This window comes from Canis aureus, chromosome 1 (genome assembly GCF_053574225.1).
Source record: "Canis aureus isolate CA01 chromosome 1, VMU_Caureus_v.1.0, whole genome shotgun sequence".
Classification (NCBI taxonomy): domain Eukaryota; kingdom Metazoa; phylum Chordata; class Mammalia; order Carnivora; family Canidae; genus Canis; species Canis aureus.
This window is the reverse complement of record NC_135611.1, coordinates 13,275,650-13,287,372: the sequence shown is the minus strand read 5'-3', so window position 1 is coordinate 13,287,372 and position 11,723 is coordinate 13,275,650. Positions and strand designations below refer to the sequence as shown.

Genomic DNA, 11,723 nt, shown 5'->3' with positions numbered 1-11,723 from the left:
TTGCAAAGGTAGATTATTCTGAATATTTCTCCTACCTTAGAATAGCCATGTCATGTGATAATTTTAGAATAAATCTTCCTACAATCTGAGAGATTATTTTTTCCTTTGTTAGAGAGCATGTAAATAATTTAATTTGTTTATGAAGTAAGAAGGATCTAAAAGAAAAATTTAGGAATCTTAAATGTATGCATTCCATGAATGCTAAGTATTTTAACACAGTGACAGATAAGCTTAATCTGATAAACGATTCTAATTAGTAAAGAGAGATGCATTAAAATATCAATTTTTGATGCTGGGTAAATGAGAGGAGGCTAGATGATATTCGATGACTGCAGTTGATCTTGAGTATTGCAAGAGAATGATGATTTCAGCCACTGGTTTGTCTTTAAAACACTTCAGAAGAGTGCCTGTACATCATTGGAGGCTACAGTATAATCTAGCTGCATAAAACTGATGCTAGCGCCAAGATGCTAAAGAGAATCATTTGTTTTCCTAATAGCTCCCTTTCAGCACTCCATGGCCTTACCAAGAAATGCCCTGTTAGCAAAGCTGTCATTCCATGACAATCTCTGGATGGGAGAACAATGACAGAGCGCAGTCCCCTGCATTTGTGGGAAAATAGCATTTTTCCTTTATTTTTGAAAGAATTCATAATTTGTATTCTATTTTCTGTTGGCTATAATGGACTGAGGTTTGATTCAAGGTAAAAACTCATCCAAGTAGGGAATTATACACTGGAGAAATATTTACAAGATGCACTGTAATCTTTCCAGCTAGAGTACATGAGATTTTCTTCTCATATCCAGGCACTGGAAATTGATACACTGAATATTTTCTTTTCCCCAGGTCACAGTATAAGAATAATATCATTTAGTTTACAAATTATACCTTGAGAGTCAAACTTTATGTGGTCTAAAACTAAAGATGGGTTGGTACTGTTTTGGTAATTAGGTAATTTACAGACCAAATATCGTCAACAGTCGTAGGCCTGCAGGAATAATAGAGAGAGTATGGCTAAATAGCAGTCCCCTGTTTGAGATTATTCCATGGTTCCCCATCATCTTGGATTTAATTCAAATCTTCACCATGTCCTACAAGGCCTTACTGGATCCCCACCTATACTCTCTCTCTCAGACTTTGTCTTGTATCTGGTTTCCTTTTCATTACTTTCCAGGTATACTTGCCTTCTTATGTCCTTCACACATGTCAACCTCATCCTTCCCTTGTGGCATTTGCTCCCCCTCCATTTCTCCTGCTAATGTGTTCTTTGCATAAAGTGTGTACTTGGTTTGACTCATTTTATTAGATAGGCATCAGTTTTAATGTCTTATCCTTTAAGAGGCTGTATGCCCACTCATTATGAGAGGTTTCCGAGACACTCAATTATCTTGGTCAGCTTTTTTTAAGGAATAAAAATTATTGGGGATCCCTGGGTGGCTCAGCGGTTTGGCACCTGCCTTTGGCCCAGGACGTCATTCTAGAGTCCGGGGATCGAGTCCCACATCAGGCTACCTGCATGGAGCCTGCTTCTCCCTCTGCCTATGTCTCTGCCAATCTCTCTCTCTCTCTCTCTCTCTGTGTGTCTCTCATGAATAAATAAATAAAATCTTTAAAAAAATTATTACTACTGTTACACTTGTTTATTGCTTCTCATCTCCTCACTAGAACGTAAACTCCATGAAATCCCATTTCCTTCTGTTTCATTGCTAGACCTGAGGCAGTACCTGGTGGTAACTGGCACTTGCTCTTTGTTGAATGAAGCAATGAATGAATAAATTAAGAAATTTCAACCTAAAGACAAAATAAAGCAAAGCCAGTCCTAATTCTCTTTCTCTGGCTCTTTTTCTTTTAACACACTTATGTTTTAATTTCATATTTAAATTTCATGAAATGTGGTATTAGGGTACTTTCAATTTATTTCACATAAGAATTTAAGATAAAGAAGCAGAATGTGTTTTATTGTTGTTGTCGTTCTTGTTTGCCTATTTCCTCAGAGCCAACTCTCAAGGACGTGGGTCTATTTGCAACAAGGATTGATTAAGTTTCCACAAGTTTGGCATTTAATAGGAGCTTCCATGTTGGCCTATAAATCTCTTGACCTAGAGAGGTCTTTCAAATTTCTCATGGACACTTCTGGACTGTTGTTATGTCAAAGAGATGAAATAAATAGAAGTTATCCAAGGATCCTGATGCAATATGGTGCCAAAGCAAGTTGATGTCATTGCATTTTTGTTCTTACTTTTTTTTCTGGTTTCCTTGAAATCCAAACTTTTTCAAATTCTTCCAATTTATATGCTTGCTCTAACTAGTAACCAATGGCCACTTGACTCTCTCATAGAATAGTTCATTAGGGGGTAATAAATCAATGAAAATAGGTGAAGATGCTGATGGAAAGATCTTTCAACATACTGGGATATGCTATTTCTACTCTACAGTTTTCTCTCTGGACACACATTTGTTGTTTCAATATATTTACAATTAGGAGTTTTAATTCTACTTTTGATGGAAATTGGTACATTTGTGTATAGTTAAAACACAGATACAGACACACACATACACATAACCTCAGCACCTCTGTCTTACCTGACAAATTTTCCTACATCTGCCATGGTCAGTTGTGATTAACCCTTACAAGCCTTCTTGAACCTTTATCCTTTAACTTTTATGTCTTTTCTATAACTAATTTCTGACTCTGGCACATAAATTTCATGTATATACCCTTGTTCAAATTGTATGCACACATGGAAAAATGGGTGTGGTTTTGTATGTGGTAGAAAGTTTCGCCAATCTGAGATGATGCATAACAACAGGATTGCAGGATGCCAGGAACTCAGGATATAATTTTCCTGGGAAAAGTGAAATATCTGAGACGTAGATTTGGACATGCTGAGAAGTTGATGTTATGTTTGAAATGCATAATATTTTGTTTAAAACTTAGGGAAAGATAATCCAGAGCTGGGATTTGGGAGAAATGGGTTATAACAAAAACTCTGATATTCCTGAATCTTGCAAAAATTACTTAATTCCTACATGTATTGTCCCTCCTAAATATAATATGAGTTATTGACCAAAAAATGTTGCTAAGAATATTTTTAATCTAAGATTTCTATTATGGTATAACTACTTATGCTGCATGTACTTTTATATATTTTCAGAATTAGCTATTTTCTGGGAATTTGGGTAGAAAAAGGACAGATTTCATATATGGAGACATATGTTAAAGACTTTGTCTCCATCTACAAATAGCCTTCAAAAGTCTGACTAGAATCCCCAATAAGTGCTAGATGAATTATTCAGTAAATAAGGAAATAAAGAAAACTCATTCCAAATTGGTTGAATAGAATGGTTGAGTTTGGAAAAAAGCGAGGAAATTATCCACGGCAGAACACAATGCAAGAACACAAAGCCAGAGAATTAAATAAGAGCAGTTGTTTGCCAAACAATTAACAAGTGGAGAACTTAAGTTGACCTGTAGTGACAGTGTCCCCAGACACCTAGCAGAGACCAATTCAACTTATCTCTAGGAAAACAAACAAACAAACAAACAAGCAAACAAACAAGCTCAACACAGGTCTCATTTTTACAAATGAGACTTCATCAAACATATTCACTATCTAAAAAAATCTCAAAACATGAGAAACTCAGGTTTATGATTTAGATACGTTAGTAACAAAAATCAAAAGGACAAAAACAGCAAATGTAGATCTTGGAATTACTGGCTATGAAACATAGAATATGAAATAAGTTAACGTATACTTGAAGAATGAGAGTATGGGCTAAATAATGTAGGAGCAAGATATTAGATAGTTTGAAGACAAAGTACCAGGCAGATTTGAAACCAGTACATCAACAAATATAACATCTAGAATAAAACAAAACTTACTTGGCAAGTTAAACAGTTAATTAGGAATAGCTGAACAGAGTATTAGTGAATTAGAAGATATTTAAAAATGACGCAATAGGAAGCACATGTAGAGAAACAGAGGGAACATATACAAGAGAAGACATGGAGGACTGAATGTAGACAGCTGAAATGCATTTAGTTGGAAATCTATGAAGGGAAGATAGAAAGCATTAGAGACGATAAGAGTTGAAAAGAAAGTTGCTGATCAGTGGTACATTGCCTCAACTTCAGAATTCACAGTGAATTCCAAAAAACATAAATGAAAAGGTATTTTTACCTAGGTATGTCAGACGCATACTCAAGCCCAAGAAAATATCTTAGTATTAGACAGAAAGAAAATACCAATTTCCTACAAAGTAAAGGCAATTAGGCAAATACCTGATCTCTCAAAACAACAGAAGTTAGAAGAGAGCAGAAAGATGTCTTCCAAGTGCTCAGACAAGATTACTATCCATCTAAAATTACATACCACATGAGACTTCCATTTGGGAGTGTGGTGAATACATTTTCAAATAAGCTATGAAGTAAACAAGTTTACGCCCATGGAACCTTGCTAATGCTACTTTTGAATGATGTGCCTCAGGAATATGATCTCCAAAGGATGGTATTAGATGAAAGACTGACAATTTTTTAAACCTCTATAATCATATTTATAAATAAGCTGGTGGTATAAACTAATAACTATGTTTAATATGTGAGGTTCCAAATAATGAGATTGAATTAAAATACAGCAAGATGAAAAAGTAATCCAAAATGATATAAATTGGATTTAAATTGTGCGAAGATCTTGATATCTTCCCGGAAGAAGATAAAATTATTTATTAACAATAGCATTTACATTTCAAATGTATGTTAATACTAAATGAAATGTGTAGTCTTAACATCCACTAAAGAACAGATCCAATGAGTACCTTCAAAATTATTGGAAAGAAACAACAACAACAACAACAAAATAAATTGAGGGGGACAAAGCTATTTGTAAGGAAATAAGAAATAAAAATAAGAAATAGACATGAAAAAAGTGGAAACATTAAATAAGATGGTAGGAATAAATCCAAACACATAAGTAATCACAATAAATGTAAAAACACCAACATTTTAGTTTAAAGACAGAATATAAAACCAAAGAAACAAAACAGTGAAAACTCTTCTTAGAGACTAAGGCAGTTAAAGTTGAATTCACTATGCAGATATAATAATCCTGAACTTGAACCAATAATGACATTGCTTCACAATATAGAAGCAGAAATAGAAGGAATTGCAAGTAGAAATATTTAAATCCGGGATCCCTGGGTGGCGCAGCGGTTTAGCGCCTGCCTTTGGCCCAGGGTGCGATCCTGGAGACCCGGGATCGAATCCCACATCGGGTTCCCGGTGCATGGAGCCTGCTTCTCCCTCTGCCTGTGTCTCTGCCTCTCTCTCTCTCACTGTGTGCCTATCATAAATAAATAAAAATAAAAAAAAAGAAATATTTAAATCCATATCATAGTGTGAGATTTAAAAACTTCTTAGTAATTAATAGGTTGAAGTATAAGAAAAAATCAGTAAGTATTTTGAAAATGTGATTCAACAGATATATATACCAAATTTAACTGGAAAACTACAAATTAAATATTTATGAAAATTGATCATTTGGGAGCTATATATCAAAAACCAACAAATTTTAGATATTTGATATAATATGTCCTATGTTCTCTGAGTAACATGCAGTTAAGTTGGATGTCAATATGAGAAAAAAAAAAACCCTACTCACTTGAAAAGTAACAATAAAACATGCATACTTCCAAATTACTTGTGGTTCAGAGAAGAAACCAATAGGAAAGAATAGGAAATACATACACAACTTTATCAAAATTATGGGATATAGCAAAAGAATCTATAGAAGGTTTAGTTGATGTGAGAAAAGAAGGTAAGTCAAAATGAAGATACACGTCCAAGGTAAAAGAGAGTCAATAATCAAACTCATCCAAAGGAAATGAAATTTAGTATTAAGGTTAGAAGATAAGTTAATAAAATTAAAAACAAACTTATTATATAAAAGTTGTTTTTTTTTTTGAAGCAGTATTAATATAATTGACAAAGTTCTGCTAAGATTTATTTAAAATAAAAATCAGCTTCCTTTCCAACTAGGGCCCGGCAGAATGGCTCCCGCAAAGAAGGGTGGCGAGAAGAAGAAGGGCCGTTCTGCCATCAACGAGGTAGTGACCAGAGAATACACCATCAACATTCACAAACGTATCCATGGAGTGTGTTTCAAGAAGCGTGCCCCTCGGGCACTCAAAGAGATCCGGAAATTTGCCATGAAGGAGATGGTAACTCCAGATGTGCGCATTGACACCAGGCTCAACAAAGCTGTCTGGGCCAAAGGAATAAGGAATGTTCCATACCGTATCCGTGTGCGGTTGTCCAGAAAATGTAACGAGGATGAAGATTCACCAAACAAGCTCTACACACTGGTTACCTACGTACCTGTCACCACTTTCAAAAATCTACAGACTGTTAATGTGGATGAGAACTAATCGCTGATTGTCAAATAAAGGTATAAAACTGCAAAAAAAAAAATAAAAATAAAAATAAATAAATAAATAAAATAAAAATCAGAAGCCTCAAATAGAAAATACAGAAATAAAAATGGGGACCCATAAATGTGGATACACTAGAATCAGAAAATTAAAAGAAGACAAAAAATTTACAACAGTAAGTTTGAAAATTTGAGCGAAACAGAAAATTTTAAGAAAACCAAATGCTTTACTATGTTTTACTTAAAACACTCCTGAAATCTTCTGCAGTAATGAAGTATTTTATTTAATTAGATAGGACCGCTCCCCTCAAAGTTCCTTCTTCTGAAAAACTGAGATCTTTATGCATGTCACCTTGTTTGCCATCCAGAGGGGATGCAGGACGTGGTCAGGAGCATCACACTATGTGATTTGTTTTGGGTGACTCATATGACCCTTTTGCCAGATACGTGTGATATCACAGAGACTGAATTACTATTACAAAATCAACTTATGGGAGTTAGTAAATCTGTGAAAATGTAAATGTACAATGAAAATGTCCTTGGCACACAGATTTTCTGTCTATGATGGATTGTAAGCTAGTGAAATACTAACATGGCACCCAAAGGGTTGGAAGGAAGCCACAGGGGTAAGCATCCATGTGTGGTGCCAAGTGAGGAATGAGAAGGGCTGAGAGATCAAAAAGAGATGAGCACATCTGGTGTTTCACAGTTTCAGGGGGAGATGGGAAAAGAGAATAAGACAGTGGGGCCCTGGATAGCTCAGCGGGCTTTATGCTCTACTCTTGGTTTCAGCTGAGGTCATGGTCTCAGGGTGGTGGGATCAAGCCCTGCATCCACTCTGTGCTCAGCAGGGAGTCTGCTTTCTCCCTCTCCCCACCACCCTTCTCTGCCTGATCTCTCAAATAATAAGTAAATCTTTAAAAAAGAGAGAGAGAGACAGAGAGAGACAGAGAGACAGAGACTGAGACAGATAGAGAAACAGAATAGCAGAGAAACACAGGTGCCTTCTAAATTTTGTTTAGGGGCAGATATGATACAGCATGTCTTACTGGAAGAAGAATCAGACTAGAAATTCAATAGATTTGAATGTTTCTGACTCACCATGGGATCTGCATAAGACATTTGGCCTCTCCATAAAGTAAAGATGTTGTTCATACAGACGTCCTCAAGATCCCTTTCTGTTTGAACATCGTTTTTATTTATTTTTTTTTGTTTTTATTCATTTTAAAGTCCCTCACCCAGCCGTACGTAAAGCTTCTGATTTCCAGTTACCTGTCTTCCAACACAAAGGCTGCTCATTTCCAGGTATCTATAATTTCACTGTTTTTGAAGTCACACAATCTTCTGTCCTTAAACTAGGGAGGTAAAAAAATGTCAACTTATCATTATTTCTACTGCTAGGCTGCCTTTTTTGAGTTATTAGTTAGCATTTCTGTATTATCATAAGCACTTTACAGGCAACAATTAATCCTCAAAACAGCTCTTTCACGGGGGCCCTCAAAAGATTTTACAAATACTAATGAAATTCATTGCATTGCAAAGTATGCAAATGATTTCCCTGTTGTATGGCTATGATTCTTTATCAAGTTTCAACTTCATAATTCGAGAATAGTCAATAGCACATGTACTAATTAAGCTTCTGTTCCTTAGGTTTATTGTGATATGTAATTGTTTATTAACCCCCAAAAAGATGCTTTGCCAGGCTGAGAACTGTCAACTTTGTAAAACATGTTGATGTGGGCTTAGACTTGGATGAAAAGAGTGAGAGTAGACTAGAACTGACAGGTATTAGTGACGTGCAGGCATACACTCGCTCAATTTTAGGTACTGGTGGACGTAGCACATTCAGTAGAATTGGGTACAACAGACAGGCCTCTTTCCTGATGGTAACGGTAACACATGACCTGAATGGATGAACAGGTGAGTCCTTTACTGAAATTCCATCCTTTACACAAACAGATGTCACCTGAACATAGATCCTAGCAACTGTTTGCACATTAGCTCATTTCCTACAGAGACTTGTAAGTATACTCGCACCACACTGTTTTGCTTCCCACAAAGGCATTGCAAAATTACAAAACTTCTCTCATTAAATATATTTTCTTTGAATGGGCATTTGTTTATTTAGATCTTATTATTATATTTTTAAGTAATCTCTACACTCAACATGGGACTCAAACTGAGATCAAGAGTCTCCTGCATGGGGTACCTGGGTGGCTCACTTTGTTAAGTGGCCAAACCTTGATTTCGGCTTAGGTCACCATCTCAGGATCCTGGGATCAAGCCCTGTGTCAGACTTCATGCTCAGTGGGGAGTCTGCTTCAGGATTCTCTCCCTCTTCCTCTGCCTCTCAGTCCCCTACTCTCTCTCTCTCTCAAAGACATAAATAAATCTTAAAAAAAAAAAAAAAAAAAGTGGGTCGCTCTACTGACTGAGCCAGCCAGGCACCCCTCTGTGAATGGACTTTTAAAATCTGACTTGACTCTCACATGTACATTTTTCTTCGAGAGGACCCAGTAGAGCAGCAGAAATTGTGGGGTAGTGTGCTGTGAAGAAGCCATGGGTCAGAAAACAAAAATAAGGAACAAAGACAAATTGAGTCCACTTCTCAGTTTTCTCTCCGCTCTGTTAACGTTGCAACATTGCGGTGCTCTAGACTAGGGTGCTTAGCTGTGCATGGCCTTCACCTTGAATTTGTTTCTTTGTGCCATTGACAAAAGGAAGAGCAGCTCTCTCACGGGATGTCTCAGCCCACTTGGGCTGCTATAACAGAACACCATAGACTGAGTGGCTGATAACAGAAATTTATTTCTTACAGTTCTGGAAGCTGGAAATTCCAGGTACCCATAGGTTCAATGTCTGATGAGAGCCCCTCCCTCACAGAAGGCCTTCTCACCCTAATTTCACAAGGCAGGAGGTGTGGGGAGCTCTGTGAGGTCTCTATTATAAAGGCATGAAATGCATTCATAAAGGCTCCACCCTCATGACCTAATTACTGCCAAAGGCCTCACCTGCAAACACCATCACATTTGAGATTAGGTTTCAACATATTATCTTTAGGGGGATGGTAACTTTCAGTCTATGATACTAGGGCTAGTTTGAGCATCCAGGATAATGCATAGAGAGGTACATTATCAAACTATAAGGTGCTACCTACAAAGCATTTGTTAAGCCTCGTTAAAATGACCACCTCTCAAAAAAACTGCTATTACCATTTATTAGAAATATATATATTGCTGAATTTGAACTGTAAGAGTCAAATTGTTAAGGAAGTTTTTGAGTAATTGAATAGTTTTGATATTTTCTACACTTTAGAACCATATCTGAGTATGCGTGTACATGCACGGACGTGCACACACACACACACACACCTAATTCTAATATACTACTACAGATTCCATAATACACTACAAATGAAGTGGTCTATTGATAGATGTTGAGTGTCATGGAAGTGGAAATAAAAGACAAGAAAGTTTTCCCAGATGAGGTTGCTGACACCGGCTGTGGCCTTGTTGACTCAGAGTGGTCCTGGCTGGGTTAAATTTCAGCCAATGCTGCATCTCTAAACCTGGTACATGCTGAGAATCCAGCCTGTTGCTTTTTTTTTTTTTTTTTAAGATTTTATTTATTTACTGATGAGAGACACACACACACAGAAGCAGAGACATAGGCAGAGGGAGAAGTAGGTTCCCTGCAAGGAGCCTGATGTGGGACTCAATCCCAGAACCCCAGGATCATGACCTGAGTCATAGGCACATGCTCAACTGCTGAGCCACCCAGGTGTCCCTTACATGTTGCTTTCTATCCTGAGAGCAGATCATACAATACTTCAGTGCAGGTAAAAGAAACCAATTTGACTTAGAACTAAATGCATCTTGATACAGTCCCTTAATTGTTGATATTCTGGACCAAAAATTTACCCTTCCTCACCCCACACCTGGCTAACTGGCTAGCATTGAGCTAATAGATAGGGTAAATATTATTTATAAAAAGGAAATTATTTAAAAGAACACATTGTGCTTCTTGGAGCCTTCAGATAATGAAATCTCTCTCTTTGCCTACTTTCATTCACCTTCTTTAGTCGATGGTATTTTTTTTCACAAGTGAGTTCACATAGAACTACATCATCAAGATTAGGATTTAATTCAAATCAAAACAGAAATGATTAAAAGCAAAAGATAATTTCAAAAGTCTGCCAACAAATTAAGTATTACAGAATTCTGTGCACGTAAGGTGCATAACATCCTAAATATCAGGGAAAATCCACAATGCACTGTAGAAGTAAGTTTGGATCGAGCAAGTGTAGCTTCTTCAGAGAGATGTAATATAAGTCATATATTTCAATAGACGTCTGGAAGATTGTATAACTATGTCCATAGAACTGTCTGAAACTCAAATTTAAGGAAAAAGACCCATGTTCATATGAATCTGTAGGTACTGCAAGATTTCATTCTGGGTAGTGAAAGTTCCTTTATGTCTTATATTGTCAACAAAAGTTCTTGTGCTTTATTATATATCATAGCAGAAAGGCATCTTTTTCCAGATTGTTTTGTGTTCAAATAGCAATATTTCTCGCCCTCTAGGAATGACATGTTGTTTGGATTACTGAGCTCAAGAGAAGCCTCTGGACTTGGATAGAAGATTAAGATTTAGTAGGCAATATATTTGCCAGCCTTTTTGAAAATTGGAATGTCATTTTTGAACTTTATCAGAGAGCCTTGTTGGATCCTTGAGGTGGACATCATAAAATTAATGAGCATATGGTTAGACATCATTAGTTTGCCTTCTACTAAACTCGAGGGCTAGTGAACCAAATTACGAAAATACTATCGATTGCAGATTTTTGTTTTGCTTAGTGGTATTATTTCCATAGATAATAATAAATATTTAACCTGCTGAATATTCATCTTATACTCTCTCTTTCTCATTCACACACACACACACACACACACACACACACATTCACACACACGCAAATGGTTCTAGTGTGTGTCCAAGTATGAAAAATACAAGTACGGATACAGAATTTGATGTGCTCCTATTATCAGAGAAAGGCTTATTTATGTCAATTAAGAAACTTTACCTTGATTAACATTTTTAGTGGCTCTAGACAATGAAAAAGAAGCTGGGTTTGTTTGGTTGTCAGGGGTCTTACATTTTATAGTGTGCATCTATCTCTGTGAGCACACAGCATCTGAATCTGTTGTATATAGACATTGGCTGCGAGTGCTGTGTTAACAAGATCATTGATCTATTTTCATGTAGAGCAATTAGCTTCATTCTGCTCAAAGGCCACAG

At 36.5% G+C, this 11,723-nt stretch overlaps 1 pseudogene; it reads left to right on the top strand.

Annotated features, from left to right (window-relative positions):
- The first annotated feature begins 6,015 nt into the window (after positions 1 to 6,015).
- LOC144324343 (large ribosomal subunit protein eL31 pseudogene) lies at positions 6,016 to 6,479 on the top strand (annotated as a pseudogene).
- The last annotated feature ends 5,244 nt before the right edge of the window (positions 6,480 to 11,723 follow it).